This window comes from Polypterus senegalus, chromosome 3 (genome assembly GCF_016835505.1).
Source record: "Polypterus senegalus isolate Bchr_013 chromosome 3, ASM1683550v1, whole genome shotgun sequence".
NCBI lineage: Eukaryota > Metazoa > Chordata > Cladistia > Polypteriformes > Polypteridae > Polypterus > Polypterus senegalus.
The window spans coordinates 267056492-267073814 of NC_053156.1; the positions used below are offsets into that span (position 1 = coordinate 267056492).

At 37.5% G+C, this 17323-nt stretch overlaps 1 long non-coding RNA gene across 1 annotated transcript; it reads left to right on the forward strand.

The window, feature by feature from the left end:
- Positions 1 to 2231: 2231 nt before the first annotated feature.
- On the forward strand, positions 2232 to 15648 carry LOC120526899. Its single transcript, XR_005633225.1, has 3 exons — positions 2232 to 2313; positions 2475 to 2598; positions 15317 to 15648. It is a non-coding gene; the product is annotated as an uncharacterized LOC120526899 (long non-coding RNA).
- The last annotated feature ends 1675 nt before the right edge of the window (positions 15649 to 17323 follow it).

Sequence of the window (17323 nt, forward strand, 5' to 3'; positions counted from 1 at the left end):
GAAATTATTAATTTAAACTGGCAGGCCAAAAGGAGCTGTTATTTTATTTATTACAGTCCATCAATTCAGATTTTCAGTGGCCTACACTACACATCTTAACATATGCCCCACAAAACGTACATGTACACACTTAAATGAGACTCAAAACTTGTCAGTTCTGTCACGTCAAAGGTTTTCAAAGTAAAATTGTGATACAGTAAATTCTTGCAGTGAACAGAAGCTCAAGCCGTTGTTTTTTCCTGAAGCCTTCTTTCACTGCTTTTACAAAGGAGAAGAAAATGATAAAATAGCCAACTGTTCACCGTGAACTGGCACATGTTATGCTTTTATGTATTCAGTATATTTATCACTCCACCTATTTAGCAACAGGACTGAATTAAACTTAAGGACTTTGTCCACACCTCATTCAGAAAATGTAAAGACACTGTTGTCTGGCATTGAATTATTTTTTTTCCCTTTTATTGTGGTAGCGGTTAAAAAAATATATTTTCTGTTATTACTGGCAATGTAGTTGCATACAACCTATGGAAAAACTGGAGGAAACCTCCAAAGAGGAATATTTGGTGAAGACAGTAAAATAATAATAAAATACCAATAGACCAGGGAGTTAACCATTTGTTTTATTTTTCTACCTGATTTTAGGTATAATATTTTCTGTTTTGACAGAGTACTTGTTTAAAAGATGAATAACAAATAAAAATAACAAAGTATTATATACAGTACTTTAATTTCATTTGTGCACTAATGAGCAAAATGATTTGTGAGAAATTGAATTTGCAGTGAAACACAATGCTTCACAAAAGAAATGGCAAAATGTTTTGTTATGCATCCAGCAAAAGTCACGCCATTGACACAAAAAAGAATGATGTCCAGTCCAGATGTCTACTTACATGTTTAAATTTCACATGCATCTGTATTTCATTTTATATTTAAAGACAGATCTCTAATGAAAAAATAAGAAATTGTTAGACTCATTTCATGACACGTGTAGACAGTTTTGTTAAACCACCAGATATGTTCTGGTAGTGCAACCCCCACTTTGCCAATTCTGATGACAATCTTGGTGATCGCAATCCTAAAGATGCATTGGAGACAGAAAAGCCACGTGAAACTCCACAGCGCTTGGGCAGTGCATATTTTCAACCTCTTCTCCACAAATCAAGAAGCAGAAAAGAGTAAATGCTACGTAACAAAAAGGGTGAGGGGTAAAACAGTGATGTTCATTGTTTCAGCGTTTCATTGTGTGGAAAATATGCAACATATGTTACTTTTTTTTCGAAGTGAATAAGAGGCACTATTAAACTTACTCGTGTGTGACAGATTACATGTTTTAAGGCAAAAACAGGTGTGAATGGGGCTTTAGGGACCATGCTAAAAAAACTTTAAAAGTGCATACAAACTCTTTTTAATTAGTTCCATTGTTGCAATTGTGAAATCTCCTGTTTCGCTCATCACTAATTATAGGAGTGAGACCTTAAATAATAAGAAGTCTGTAAATCATTTGAGATCGTGAGTTTATAAGTATAAGGGAGAAGTTAATAAGAAAAAACACAACCTTGAAAAAGGATCAGTAACTTATCGGGAACAGATATGTTGCCAGAAAAACAGAGCATTTTGTGGGAAAAAATAGTAAATAAGGAAAACAATGTTTTAAATTATATCAAACGAACAAGATAATGTCAGGTATCGTAAGGAATCATAATATGAGTAACAAATTACATTAAATCATGAAACGATTGGAAAGGAGTTTTAAAAATGACTAATGAGTGTTGTGTTTCAGCCTGAGTTCCCCCATAGCTGGTGTTTATATTCATGTTTTATATCACTTTTGTTCATTTTTAGCTCTTTGTATGTAAAGCATTAAGATTTTTTGTGTTTATTTGCTATCGCTTGTGTTTCAAAATTTCGATGACTCAGCTATGTTCGATGTATTTTGTGGGTAGTTCCCCAGAGAGTGGGGCTACCTGCCCTCTGCCCAATAAATTGATGGGACTCCCATAGTACCTGCTCGTTCATTTTGGGAGTTCTAGTGCTTGTGCTTTTTTCTATGCTTGTATGCTTTTTTCTCTGGATTTTTGACTTTTGCACTGTTTTTTGACTTCACCTTGGGATTCTGTACTGGGACTGTGTTAGCATTTTGCAATTGTGCTCTATGGAACTTCTATGTGTGACGGAGTATTTTTGTGAAGACTGAAACCTTTTTTTTGTTTTTTCTAGCTGGGGTTTGGCAGTATATCCCTGTCTAGTGGGCTTTTGCTACTTTTTGGGACTTACTGTACATGTCTTGGGACTCCAAGTCATACCAAAGAGATGGTAAGTCATGAGAAAACTAGATGATCTGAAGCATAAAAATTGATCACAGGTAGACCAGATAACAATCATTGTGAATTAAACTCTTTTTTTTGTTTTTTTGCATAGGTAGACTAAGTTTTTCTTTCCTCGCCAAGCAGTTTCTCTTTGTAATTGATTCCTAGATATTTCTAAGAAGGCTGACAGACATAATCCTTCCAGCATCCCTTGAGAGGCTGAAGATGTCCATAGGAGATATGAAAACCATTAGACCTGTAAGAATACGGTAGAGTACTGTAAATTAAACTGGTAAGAATAAGGTAAATTTCTATTATGTAATAACATACATTTCTTGCTGATTGCACAGGAAAGTTAGTAAGATGAGACAACAAGATAACAATCTGTGACAATGTGATTGCACATTGACTAAATTAGATAAAAAAAAAACAAAAAAACATTTGCCTACAAAAGGCAATTCTGTTCCCCTGATGTTCTGATCTCTTTTTGGAGTTATAAAAGATGGGTGTAAAGATTTGGGATATGGTCTTATTTGCATTTAAAAGAGGATTAGTGAGAGGTCTGTCAAAGCAATTTGCTAGCTGCTTAGAAGTATAAGCTTTGGTGAGAAAATAAACCTGGCATTAGCTCAACTTTAACATTCCTTGCCCTCCCAGTTAAACTGTCTTTGTCTCTGCTCATATCTGTCAGAATCTCAACATTTAGGTAGGGTGATTCACTCCATTCCTCAGGATGACTAAGTATTAAGCATGCTGCAAGTTGGTAAGCCACTGGCTACTGGTAACACCGAAGGAACAGGAAATGCAAGAAAATCCCAGATGTAACCAATGGCTTGCTTAAAACCTCTTGAAGCACCAGATTAACTGGCTGCTTCCACTTTCTCCCGGCACCTCCTCACTTCATTCTGATCTCCTAAATGAAATCTCTAGTTACTTGTTATCCATCTACGTCTCAAGCCCTTCATTTTCAGTCATTGGACAGTACTTATTTTCAGCCTCATTTCTTTTCTCATTGATTCCCTACATTTCAAGGGTAAAAACTCTCAGCATTTTCCTTGCTAAAAGCTAATAATCACATCCCTCTACCATCCAGAGACAAAAATGATAAATCACTGGCTCACCTCATACAGTCATAAATAGCTTAAAACTACGATGTTCCATCTTCTAGACTACTTTTAGCCAGTGAGAGTCAGTAAAGCTTCAGTCTATTCCAACATCAATGGACGAAAGGCAGGAACTCCTCAGTTTCACACCCATTTGAGCAAATCATGATCCAAAATTTGACTTCTTAGTAAACTTCAGTATACATTGGATTCCTGAACCCAATCAAGGAGTCACGTCTGGGAGTTGCCTGAAGACTGCTTGACTCCTCTAGCACTGGCATGCCCAGTCTGGAAAAGAAATTCTACGTTGCCCTATTCTCTCATCACAGACACGTGTGCAGTCCAGATACAATCTGATATGATCTGCCGGGCTCATGAAGCTCAATGTTTCGATGTCCAAATAATGCCTACAATTAAAATACTGAACGCCTTAATCTAAACTTGACAAGTAGACTTTGCAGCCTATGCAGACCAAAACAAATGTTAAGGCTTCAAAACTCCACAGGAAAAGGGGAACTGTATAAAACCCCTGCCCTAAATGACAAAGACTGTTTTTTAATAATTAAAGTTTTTTTTTTAAAAATCAATTAACAAGAAAAAAGTCTAGAAATCAGTAATTAACTTTATAAAAAAATCAAAGCAAAATCCATTGAAAGGAACACATAATGAAATACAAACACAAACTCTGAAAAAGAAGCAGAGCTGAACAACAACAGAGCACACTAATGCATCATTTTTAACAATGAGTATTACCCCTTAGGCCTCTTAGGCTCAATATATAAATGACAAGAATCATGGGTAATAACTAGGACTGCTGATTAATTGCTGTTAATGCATGCAATTAACCTATTAAAAAGTTCTGTGATTTAATTTTTTAACCCAATCTGTAAATGTGTTAGTTTAATCTGGTTAATTTGACTGTGCTTCATACTTTGTTAATGAAGCAGCAGCAAATAAATCCAAGTCTCTTAATAGTAGTAGTGGGTCACCGGGGTCAGGTTCGCTTGATCGTTTCCTGTGTTGTTTTTCTTGATAATGATCTTCATAATGATCCACACACACCAGAAGAACCACCCTGAAAGAAAATAGATATGCAAAAACTGTCATCACACTCTGCTGGAAGCTACAGGTGGACAAATACCCTCTCCTTGCTAAGTTAGCTAGAAAATATTTAGCATTCCCAAGACACTACTATGCCTTGCAGTTTTGATGGCAACACGGTAGCATGTTAAGTGTTCCTTTTTTTTACTGAAGGAAAATACCATCCATTCATTTTCTAACGCGCTGAATCCGAATACAGGGTCACGGGGGTCTGCTGGAGCCAATCCCAGCCAACACAGGGCACAAGGCAGGAACCAATCCAGGACAGGGTGCCAACCCACCGCAGGACACACACAAACACACCCACACACCAAGCACACACTAGGGCCAATTTAGAATCGCCAATCCACCTAACCTGCATGTCTTTGGATTGTGGGAGGAAACCGCAGCGCCCGGAGGAAACCCACGCAGACACGGGGAGAACATGCAAACTCCACGCAGGGAGGACCCAGGAAGCAAACCCAGGTCTCCTAACTGCGAGGCAGCAGCACTACCACTGCGCCATCGTGCCGCCCCTGGAAAATACCAGCATTACTTAAAAAAAGCAGGCATGCACTACTGTGGAAGCTTATTCCCACCACTCAAAAAACAAATGAAAAATAATTAATTGCATTATTTTGCCGAAATATTGACTTTCTTCCACAGAGACATTGCCTGCTAGAACAGTAACATCGTGAATGTGGGTGCTCTAGTTGTCTGGTGGATGCTAGTAAAGAAAAGATTATATACATGTGTAGCGTGCAATAAAGTGAAAAGAACTGAACAAAAGTTATAGGCATGCATAAGTAATATTTCAATTAATATGTAGTTAATTTTGATTAAAAATGTTATCGTGATTAATTGAGATTACATTTTTTAATCGAACAGCAGCCATACTAAGATATATAAGATAACACACAATGACTTATAATCAAAACAATGCTAATCTGAAAATAGTATAATACAAAGAGAGTAAAAATAAAAACATAAAACATAAAATAAAGGAAAGAAACTTGAAACAGGTAGGAAACCATAGCCAGACCATAACACAATACCATTTCAATGACAGAAATGTGGAAAAAAACTCCTTTGTATATAGAGAGGAAGATAAGCAAAACGATGCAAAAAAAGTAACAATGGTGATGATGGTGTGCATGCAATGAGGTTTGGGGAGTGATGAGCTTTTCATGGCCTTGGGGGAATGGTGTTATCACAAAACGCTGTTAGTCATCTAGGGCAGGGTAGCAAAGCTCAACTGGAACCAACCTCCTGTGAAGAAAAAAACACCCTCGCAATCAGAGGCTGATTAACGACCCAAGTTGGTCTGTTAGGAACCAAGTTATAGAGTGTTTATTTTTCACTGCTAATGATTTGGCTCTTATTTTCAGCCCATCTGTTCCTGGTAAATCCATCTTTCCTTTTTTTGATGCATTTTCATAAAATGAGAAAAGCACCTACTGTGGTTGCCATGTCTGTCTGCTGTCAGTCTACAAAAACCCAGCTCCCAGTAGACCAAATTATTTCAATTTAATACACTTATTTTTTAAGAAAATTTATTTATAAAATTTAGTTTTTCATGAGGTATCTCAAGAGTTGGCTGCACAAACTTTTGAAATTTCTCCCACTAAAAAGCATTTGTTAATTTGGAAGCTGGTGTATCTTAAAACTGAGAAACAATCTGTGCAATGGTAGCTACAGATTAGTTTGAAATTTACCTTAAGAGAAATCACTTCAATTTGAATACTTTATAAATTTTCCTCTTTAACTTGTCCAGTAGCCGATGGTAAAAACGGAACCCCAATGCAAGTCAGTCAAACAGTGGGAGAAGCGCACAAATGCAAGCTGCTGACACACCACCTCACGTCTCCTGCTGCTTAAAATCAGTTAACACTAAAAGTAAAAAAGATAAAAGGTCACTTATTTAGAAATAAATATAAAAAAATTAATTATTCAAGTGTCACTCTGTAAGAATAGATTTAACAAATATCAGTATCAGCAGTTACATTGCAATAAAAACAACCTCATGGCTGCATTGTCTGGAGATCATTATGATCCAATATTTCTCTAACATTGTACTTTATCTATGAAGCTCCACACCTGCTGTCCAATATGGTCAGAAGCAACCAACAACTTTACCTTGAGACTTCAACAGAGATTTTAACACTTCGTTTACAAAAAGTTATGCTTAAGAAATCTAAAGAATTAGTCACAGATCCTCCATAAGCAACACCTACCAATAGAACATCAATCAATGCCATGAGTACATCACTTGAATTAAATTCTGCTATTTATGACAACTACTAAGCCACGATATGCCTATTTGTGATGCATTTTTAACTACATGATATTCAAAATTACTCATAACAAAATAAAATGGTGCAAATTTCAAATCAGTTAATTAAGCCTCGACATACACCTGAACGTTATGGGATGCGTTCATTTTCTAACTTGTTTACTCCTGCATGCTACTGGCCAGATTCATTAGATAACAGAGAAATTTTGCATTGAGTCAGAAATCAGGTCTCCCTTTAAAGAAAATATGTCTAAGGTGAACTTCACAATCTTTTTTTTTAATGGCATCTTTTATTTTACAATAAGCACTAAAAAGTAGCCCTGGGTTTCACAGTTTTGTTGATCTATCGTCTGATAAGGTGAGCGTTAAACTTGTTTTTCCTTATTTCACATGAATCTTTCTTTTGTTTAAATATGTGTTTTGTGGATTGTTATTTTCTGATAACATGCATGTCTTCAAGAATACAATATCAGTATCCTTGTTTGGCACATGTGTAACTGGAAGAAATTGGTGATTTCCTAATGATAGTTGCCACCTTGTTAAATTTTACCTTATTTATATTGCCATATTTGTGTGCCTCACTTTTCAATTTTATTGCATTAGCATGAGTTTACTGTTTATGTTTCAGAAGAATTGTCAGGTCACCATTGATTTGTGACACAGATCTAGGGTTATATTTTTTGGACAAAAAAAGAGAATACAGACATGCAACATCAGACATAAAACAAAGGACTTTCTGGATATAAGGGTGGTGGGTTTTGAAGTTAGTTTCCATTTTCGTCCAGGGGTGGCACAGGTGGATTCCCAGGCAAGAGTATTTACTTATTAATTTCTATAACTCGCTTCGCTCACCAACCCCCGTGTTTGGTTTTCCGGATACACACTTGTGAGATTTTTTTTTCTTTGAATTGTTGCTATATCATTAGTTTCACTATTATTTCAGAACTTCTGTAAAAACAATATTTGGAATCTTTCGTGTCCCAATATGCTGAATCTTTTAAATGAGGTCCGTGAGACATGTGTTTAATGACTTTGTACCATAATTTAGAATAGGTTAATCTGTTTGGAATTTCAGCAAAGACAAAACAATCCACATCATCGGCAGTTACATTTTTTTTTTGCAAAGTAACCAATAAATGCATGTGAGTTAAACCCTGTTTTTGAAATTCTCTGACTTAATCTAATTTCCTTTTGTTTGTGTCAATGTGATCTGTGCTTTTTTTTGATACTGTAGTGACTGACGTCAGTATCAACTACTTTAACAATTGCCGACTGCGTAACCCCAAACACAACTTTCTAGCACCCTCTCCAACTCCTCTTCCCACAGGTCTCGCCCCCCCATTACCGCATCAATCAGCACCCAGCTATCAGTCTTCCGTGCTGCACTCTGCCCTCCCTTGATCGGACCTAACAGTCACTTAAAACAAAAAAGGCTTCAGCTTGGCTGGGACGCTACAACTGTTACTGCTTTCATATTCTGTACCTTTTTCTGCATATGCATCGCACCTTGGGTCTCTTTTCTCGACGCTGCTCTTTCTTCTTTGCTGGGAGCACAGGATCTGTGTGTGCCACGTGACTTTACATAACTGAATGTTTTGCTGGCTGTCTTTGCTCTTATTTGATAAGAAGGGTGTGTCTTGCAAGAATCTTATGTTCCACGTCCCCGCAAGACTACCCCGGGACAATCTTTTGGCACCAAGTCTCATGTTTACGGTCCCCGCAAAACGGCTCCGTGGCCAGTCTTTTTTGTCTCGCGGGTCTTTAAAATGTCTTCCGAGAACTTCCAAGAAGATCAAGTATCGTCGCCTTGCTTTTCCATTCCAGGATTTTTTTTATATATATAGAGAGATGTGTGTGGCACACTTAGTGCTACTGGACATTGTTTGAGAATCAAAGTTCTATGGCATCACCTTTGCAGGTTCATCTGATGTTTGTTAAGAATAATACGTTAAGACAAAAAAAACTTAAAAAAAGGATGTGAATTAAAAATAAAAGTAAACTAGGTTGGGAACGTTGGGCCGCAGTGCGATAAACCCGGACAAATTGACAGTTCTGTAAAAGCTGCCCAGGTTGTCACCTAAAAAGAGGACATTTCCTGGAGAATGGTATGGTAACCCTTCTCAGATCGTATATAAAAGTAGTAACTGATAAACTCTATTTAACTCTGTAAGAATAAAATGCAAATGTAACATTTTAAGTGCATGTTGTATTGCTTCAAATATCAAAATGCTTTTACGGACCAAAGAGGATATCAGGGGTGCGGAAATCCAACGGCCGACTCGTCCGACACGGGTAAATTGACCATCGGACAAGCGTTTTTTCTGGTTTCAGTTGTCAAACCTTGAAAGTTGACAAGTGCAATTTTCTGGAGAAAAAAGAATTAAATGTGCAGTGCAGGGCACATTTTTACCACTACTTTCACATTTTAAACATTTGGGTACTACTTCGTGCAGAAACAGTCTACTTAGGCATGTTCTTCATGTCTCAAATTGGTATTCAATATTGTTTACAAAATGACGGCTGATTTTTCAAAGGGGAAGCACTCTTGTGGTCTTACATAAGTATTTTACCCTACTATTTACATGCTTGGAGAGGCGGTCATTTTTTTTATCATGCTGACATTACGATGAAATTTGATGATTTTTCATTATAATCGATAACTTTTATATATTATTGATAAAATTAATTTTTTCTACATAAAAATGCGGTCGTTTCACCTACAATGCAATTGTTTTTGGCAGATAAAGCTTGTTAGGCAGTTAATCTTTCCTGAAATTTGCGATTTCGCGTAGGTTGTGATATATTGAGGAGTTAAGAAATTTATTGCGTGACATCAATTTTGATGAGTTGTCTATAGATCGTTTTTGATTTGAGAATTTTTCATATAAAACAAGTTGGTTTTGCGCTGTCAGTTTATTAAAAATAAAGAAAACATTCTAACGGTTTCCAAATGTTATGAAATATCAATAAACGTCTTCACTTAGACGCGATTATTTTTTTCCCGACAACATTGGTAATATTTACTTCTTTGAGAATGTACAATCTTGCAGAATTTCAAATACGTCATTAGGAATGACCTGCGTAACCCATAATGCACTGCGGTAAGCATGTTGTTCTTGCTATATGCGTGTTGCTGAAACTGAAACAAGTAGCATCGCGGAAGAGAAATGGATCCTTTCTTGATTAAAACTGGCACAACAGGCTGGGAAAAACCTAAGGAAGTGTAGTAAGGCCACTGTGAAAAAAATATTGACACAGTACGGACACGGTCCTCAGGTCTCCGTTCAGTGTAGAGAAGTTTATGGCAGGTGTGACGAGGCTCCAAAAAACTGGATATTTGAATGGGTATCCCACAGGTTTAACTGAAATATTGTGTAAACGCTGGGTTCGTGATCTGGAGGTCGGAGACACGAACGCAGAATTCAATGGATGTTTTTCTGAGCGGGCTTTCTTTATTGCATGTTTGCTGTGTCTATCTTACGTACTAAACCCCCAGTTCCTATCCTTTGTCTTTCTCCATATAACCAATCACCACACGATTTTGTGCAGAAAAAAAAAGGATAGGAACTGGGGGTTTAGTACGTCAGATAGAGACATGAGTCTAAAAGTAAGAAAAAAGTTGGTTCAATTGAAAAAGCGTTTTCTAAAGCTGAACGCTCGGAGGTTGAGCGTTATGCTTGGCTGTTCAATACCGCTTCTTTAGAAGAGTTTGACCCACGACCAGCTGTGGAATTCTGGCTGTCACCTGGCCACAGGCACATCACTCATAAAAAACCTAAAAAGTCATCAGCATTCACTTCTGCAGGACCATCAGTCCAGGAACCATGCAGCTCAGCTCAAGAAGAAATGAACAGCATTCAGCCCATGCTGTCTGAGATGGTAAAGATTCTTGGGGGAGAAGATGTTGCAAGACAAAAGCTGAAGAACATGGCAGAAAATGAATCAGGACAGTGTTCTGTTATGTAACTGTAATATATGAAAAAAGTGTAGCTATAATGAAGGCATTGTTTATTAGCCAGTTAAAATAAGGGAATCTTTTATATACTGTTCTAGAGCAAGGTGGCAAAATACTATTCCCTGAAAGAACTTTTTTCAGTTTTAAAATGGAAGGCAGTTTTGGTATCAATAAAAGAGATCAGAAAAATTTTTTAAAATTTTGTTATTTGTTTATGGGCAAGTGAATTCAACTGGCGGACAAGTGGATTTTCTAAGTTTACTTGTCCGTGGACAAGTAGAAACAAATTTGATTTCCACACCCCTGGATATTGTTTTTTATTTTATCTTACAGAATCAGGTGACAGGTCAATGTTACGCCATGACTCAGCTAATTAGGTCAGCATTGTTATTTCCGAATTATACCCCCGGGAGCTCCTAATTCAAAGGCGTTCAAATGAAATTTCCCACTGGAAAACTCATATATCCCAGCTGACCAACAGCATGTGACAGTGCATATTGAATGTAGCCTTTCTCTGTGTAAAATAAGAATGACAAACAAATGAAAGTGTTGGGCAGTGAGATAACGTCCCTATATATTAAGAGTAGACAGTTAGGGATCAATGACAATTTCTCTTTGTTTCATTCGCGCTTTTATTTATGTCTTTTTCCTTCTTATTTCCTGGTCATTAAACACCATCTATTAAATGTCAAAAGTAAAGTTGATATTTTCAGTTTTAATCTTGAAGTTCTTTAATTTTGAAGTCAATGATTAAGTGATGTAGACTTTTGAGCATCAACAACATTTATTTCACATTTAGCACATTTTCATATGAGTGATATAGCTCAAAGTTCTTTACAAGATGTGCATTAATTGTGTATTACTTTACACCTGTTTGACCGAAAAATGGCATTTCTGGATGACCAAATCATATGTCTTATTCTATACAATTGACTAAGGTGAAGGGTCAATTTTATGTGTAGCTTTGTTTTCTCCAAATGATCCAACTTGTAGCCCCAAGTTCCTAGAGCATTTGTGTGGATTTCACAAGGCTGGATCTCATGCTCTCTGCCTACCCAGGAGCATGTGAATGAGCATATTACACCTGTCTTCAACCAGCTTATTTTAAACCAAAGATACCAGTTGCTACAGTCAGAAAATAAATTATTTACATCAATTAAGTTTTCAAATCCTACTTTGCTTTTCACTTTGTATTTTTCAAGTCCTTTTGAAGTGAGCTGTGAATGATCTTATGTGAATGACAATGAATACATCCAGAAACAACAATCTGTCTCAAAATCTAGGAAAAATTGCTTTTTAGAGTCATAGGTTACTCTAAAAACCTGGATATGCTTTTATCAATACAAGAATTCAATTACAACATTCTGATTGCAAGAGATTCTAGCATCTTAAAAACTATTAGCTACAACAATTGCATGTCAAGTCTGGGATTGCATTTGTTGCTTTTCAAACTACCTGATAAGCCAAGCTAGACATACACAATATGATATAAAAATATAATAAAGAAAAATAACAATACATACTCACGTAGTAAAGACGATATCTTCTTTGTTTAAGAATGCTCATACACATCTGTGGATTAATTAGTTTTATTTTATTTTTTAGGAAAACATGATTTTCTGTGTCCCATCTTCTGGCTCTTGTATGGTCAAAAGTGACTTAAATCAGTTAATGGAAATTTAAGAATTTGAGAGTTACATTGGGATAATGCTACCATTTTTTTGTTGGCAATTGTGGATAATGTGGCTTGACCAAATCTGAGGAAATAGAAAAAGACAAAATGATAAAATTAACATTATTTTGCTAAAAAATGACTGTAAGTACTGTGACCAGAAAGCATTGGGGTAACTCCATTCAAAGAGCATTCAAACTAAAAAGGTCTAAAAGGGGTACACTGCAACAGAACAAAAAATCAGGCCAATGAAGGATCTCTCTTTCTCTTTCTATCTCTCAGGAGTTTATGATGCAGTTATCACACAGAAACTTGGCTAGTTGCGACTCGTGGTTGTGAATGATAGGACACCTTATATGACCATCCTTTTTATAGGACAGGGCCTACTCTGGACATCATAGTCGGGGTTGGGTGCCTTCACTGGGTGTGTTCTCTGAGCTGTGAGTGAAAGAGAAGAGATACAGTTAGCGGCAGAACCGCCTCTCATCCTAAAGTGGTATTATTTTCCTCAGTTGACCCAAGAAGATGATCTCCAGTTACACATGCATGAAAGTACTCAGACATCCTTAATTTTGTAACACTGCCAGTAACTGAATTTTTTTGCATATTTTTTACGTGATTTTCATTGGGAACAATACCAATGATGGCCTCTATGTATAACTTACTAATCACTTTGCTTATCTTCCCCTTCTCTATAAAAGCTTGATTAAATATATAGTGTACAGTAATCCCTCCTCGATCACGGGGGTTGCGTTCCAGAACCCCCCGCGATAGGTGAAAATCTGCGAAGTAGAAACCATATGTTTGTATAGTTATTTTTATATATTTAAGCCCTTAGAAACTCTCCCACACTGTTGATAAATATTCTCCGCACAGTTATACAGTAAACCCTTGTTTATCGCGGTTAATCCGCTCCAGACAGATAAATGAATTTCCACGAAGTAGGATTCTTTATTTATAAGTCTAATATTTTAGCAGTTAGAGCATAGAAAACCTGTTTACGACCTTCTAAATATGTTTTTTAACATTATCTTCTAAGCAAACAGCCTCTGTGCAAACAGCCCCTCTGCTCACACCCCCTCCGTCGGGAGCAGAGAATGTCAGAGAGAGTGAGAGAGACAGAGAAAAGCAAATAATCAAAAATCAATACGGGCTGTTAGAGCTTTGAAGTGTGCGAATCACCGCGCGGGAAGGATATCGTATATCATTGAGGAGTTTTATTTAATACGTAATACGTGCTCTGATTGGGTAGCTTCTCAGCCCTCCGCCAATAGCGTTCCTTGTATGAAATCAACTGGGCAAACAAACTGAGGAAGCATGTACCATAAATTAAAAGACCCATTGTCCACAGAAATCCGAGAACCAGCGAAAAATCCCTGATATATATTTAGATATGCTTACATTTAAAATCCGCAATGGAGTGAAGCTGCGAAAGTCGAAGCGCGATATAGCGAGGGATCACTGTATATATTTAGACAGGTTTTAAAAGCAGCAATTAAAGAAGATGGTCTAAGGTAAAGAGGCAGCGAGTTCCATAATATGAGATGTGCAGAACTAACAGCTTGATCAGCCAATGATTTACATTTTGTGTGTGAGGCAACAAGTAATTCAGCATTGGATGACCTTAGATTGTGACTTTGTGCATAGTATTTTTTAACAAGTTAGAAATACAGATTAGGACTATTTCCATAAAAAGCTTGATATGTTAACAAACAGATATTGTAAAAGGTACAATATTTAACAGGCAGCAAGTGTAAGGAAGTCAGTGAAGTGGTTATATAAAAAGTCTGACTGCAGAATTCTGTACAAGTTGTAATCTGTTTATCACTTTGGCTGAAGCACCAAAAAACACAGCATTAAAATAATCGAGCTGAGAAGAAGAAAGCATGTATTTGAGCAGTATGGTCTGTGAGAGAAGGTCTAATTTTCAAAATGTTCTTCAGCTGAAATAAAAACTGATCTGTTAACATTCTAAACATAAGGCTTAAATGACAGATTAGAATCTAAAATAACCCCCAAGTTCCTAACTTCTGCAAAACCTGATGATTAGTTGCTTATCTGCAATGTTCTTGTTTTGTTTCGCAGCATCTTGTACTCCATTTTGCACCCTCAAATGCTGCTATTCTGATTGTCATTGTTAGTTTCACTTCCCAAATTTCTAGGAGCTTCTGAGGTTGTGACCCATAATTATTGACACAATGGGATAAAAGCTCTGAGCTCATTTCATCATCTGATCTGCTGATACTAAAACCCTTCAAGATAAAAGAATAATCCACCTTGTTAACTCTCATCTTGCGTGCTACTTGACCTTTTTTGTTCTTTTATCTTTGATTCATGGTTCTGATTTTGGGCTTCAGTTTCATTTTGTTTTGTTTTCTTACACGCATATTCCAGTTGCTCTCTAACACAACCAATAATATCAATGCTAAAGCTGCTAATGGATTTAAGAAGAATCTTTGTATCTACTGTATTAGCAGCATCTCTTTTGCCCTTAGGAATGAGGACAGACAATCGATGCCCCTTCCAGAAGCTCCACCCCTTCTACTACAACCCTTTTATAAATTACTGCAATTCCAGAATTCATCATTCAGTATTGGACCAGCGACTGTAAACGATGGAGGTTGTTTATGGAATCACTGACTGATGAGGTCACTGTTGTACTGCTGTCTTTATCATTGATTTATTTCGTCCTGATGCCCATGCAGTTGAATGGGATTTGCCCCAGGGTGCACCAAATGTTCATCTTGTCCTGTTCTCCTATATTACTTTAACTGTTGGTTCGTTTTACCCTTGGTGTCACGTGCGTGTGCATGGAACACAGATTAAAGGTTTTGGAGGATGGTAATTATCTGTCAACCCAGAGGTTGGTGCTGTGTGATGATGGTCTTTCTTTTCCTCCCTCTGTAGAAAGAAAAATTTGTGGCTCTCCCCCTCCATCATCCCTACCAGGAACCGCCCACATGGACCTGCCCCTTCCATCCACAACACATTTAAACTGTGTAAGGGATTGCCGGCCGTGTATCCCAGCCAACACCCCCAAACCGCCAGATGGAGCCATCCCTGCAACATGAAAGGGCCCTGAATTCCAGCAGGGCATCCTGGAACTTGGAGTCTTTCACCACAACCTTGCTGGATACCATGGGGGCCACCGGAGGACGCTGCAGGGAGGCCCAGGGACTTATATTTTCCTTATAGCCCGGAATTAATTGACGATTGCGGAAATAGAAGGAATGATATACTTCCGGGCTGAAGAAAAAGAGAATTACTCGACCTGGAAGTGTTGGATAATCACATGGACTGAAGGCTCAAACACTTCCGGGTCAAGGAGTATAAAGGACTATGGGAAATCCCAGACGGGCGAGCTGAGTTGGGAGGCAGGGTGGTTAAGCGTCTGGGAGTTTGGAGGATTGGATTATTGTATTGTTTATTGAGTATTGTGGAGAGGAGCGTGCTTTGTGCACATTATTATTATAATAAATAATAATTAGACTTTTTATCCGGTGTCTGACGAGTGGTTTGAGGGTACAAGGGTGCGAGAAAACCCTAAACTGTCACAACTGGAAGAGTTGTTGCCTCAGGGAGTCATCCTGAGAGGACTCAAGTCTGAGGAAGACTCAATTGCATTACATTTTTCCAATTCCAATTGTAGAAATTAATAATTTCCTAGTGATAGTTGCCACTTTGTTAAATTTTACCTTAAGTATATTGGCGTGTTTATGTGCCTCACTTTTCAATTTCATTGCATTAGCATAAATTTACTGTTGGCATTTCAGAAGAATTGTCAGGTCACCATTGATTTGTGACACAGATCTAGTATTATCATATTTTGCGGACCAAAAAAGAGAATACAGACATAAGACAAAGGACTGAATTGAAAATAAAAAAGTAAACTAGGTTGGGAATGTTGGGCCACCCCTTCCATCCACAACACATTTAAAATTGAAGAGCTGTCATCTCAGGGAGTCATCCTGAGTGGACTCAAGTCTGAGGAAGACTCAACTGCGGTACATTTTTCTAATTCCAATTGCACGGGGTTTGCCCCAAGTTTCCCTAACACACTGACACTGTCTTGTCTTGTTACACGGGTCACATATCAAATTCCCCCTTTTTCTTCTCAGTGATTCAGCTCTCCTCCCTATGACTTATCTCATAAATGCTAACTTCTTCAGGTCTTTATCAGACTGTTTCCTACGCAGTGTTTTAAACACCCCACACACCTCCGTCTTTTTTGGTGCTAAGTGCCATTTCTCATTTTACATCCAACCTTTAATAATAATTACTTGCAGCTCCTAGAGTACAGTGTGTCATCTTCTCAGAGCCTGAATTCCATCCGCTCATATCATTCAGCCATTAACCTTTGCTGTTTCTCTCTGCTTCTCAGCTAAAGCTTCTGTACACTAAATTAAATGGCTAATTCTAAAACACATAAACATGAAATGGAAGAAAGTAAAAATGCATTAAATGCTAATTGGTTTTCGATGTAGAAAATATTCTTTCAGAGTTTAGTTCAGCTGACATTTAAGTCCTATTTTCCATTCATTCTTGAACCTTCTACCAAAAACCCTGCATTCCAATAAGCAACATGTCTAATTATATGGTTGGAGTTCTTGTTTTTTTTTTCTTGTAAAAGTTAATAAAGTGTTGGTATGTATCTGGCAGAAGAATGCAAGGAAGGAAAATTATGGGATATTCCCAGCACTTCCTCTGTGCTTTGGAAAAACCTTAAGAACTGGGGGTCTGGGTAGATGACTGATTTCCTGCCAGAATCTCTGAGTCCTAGAAGAGATGAGAAGGTGCCGATAAGGGAATCCCTGAAACATAACCACAGGAATGCTGGAGCTCTCTAAATTATTGTGTTGCCAAGAGCCGGTCCTCTAGAGGAGTCACTCTTTTTAGGCTGATGACGGTAGAGTC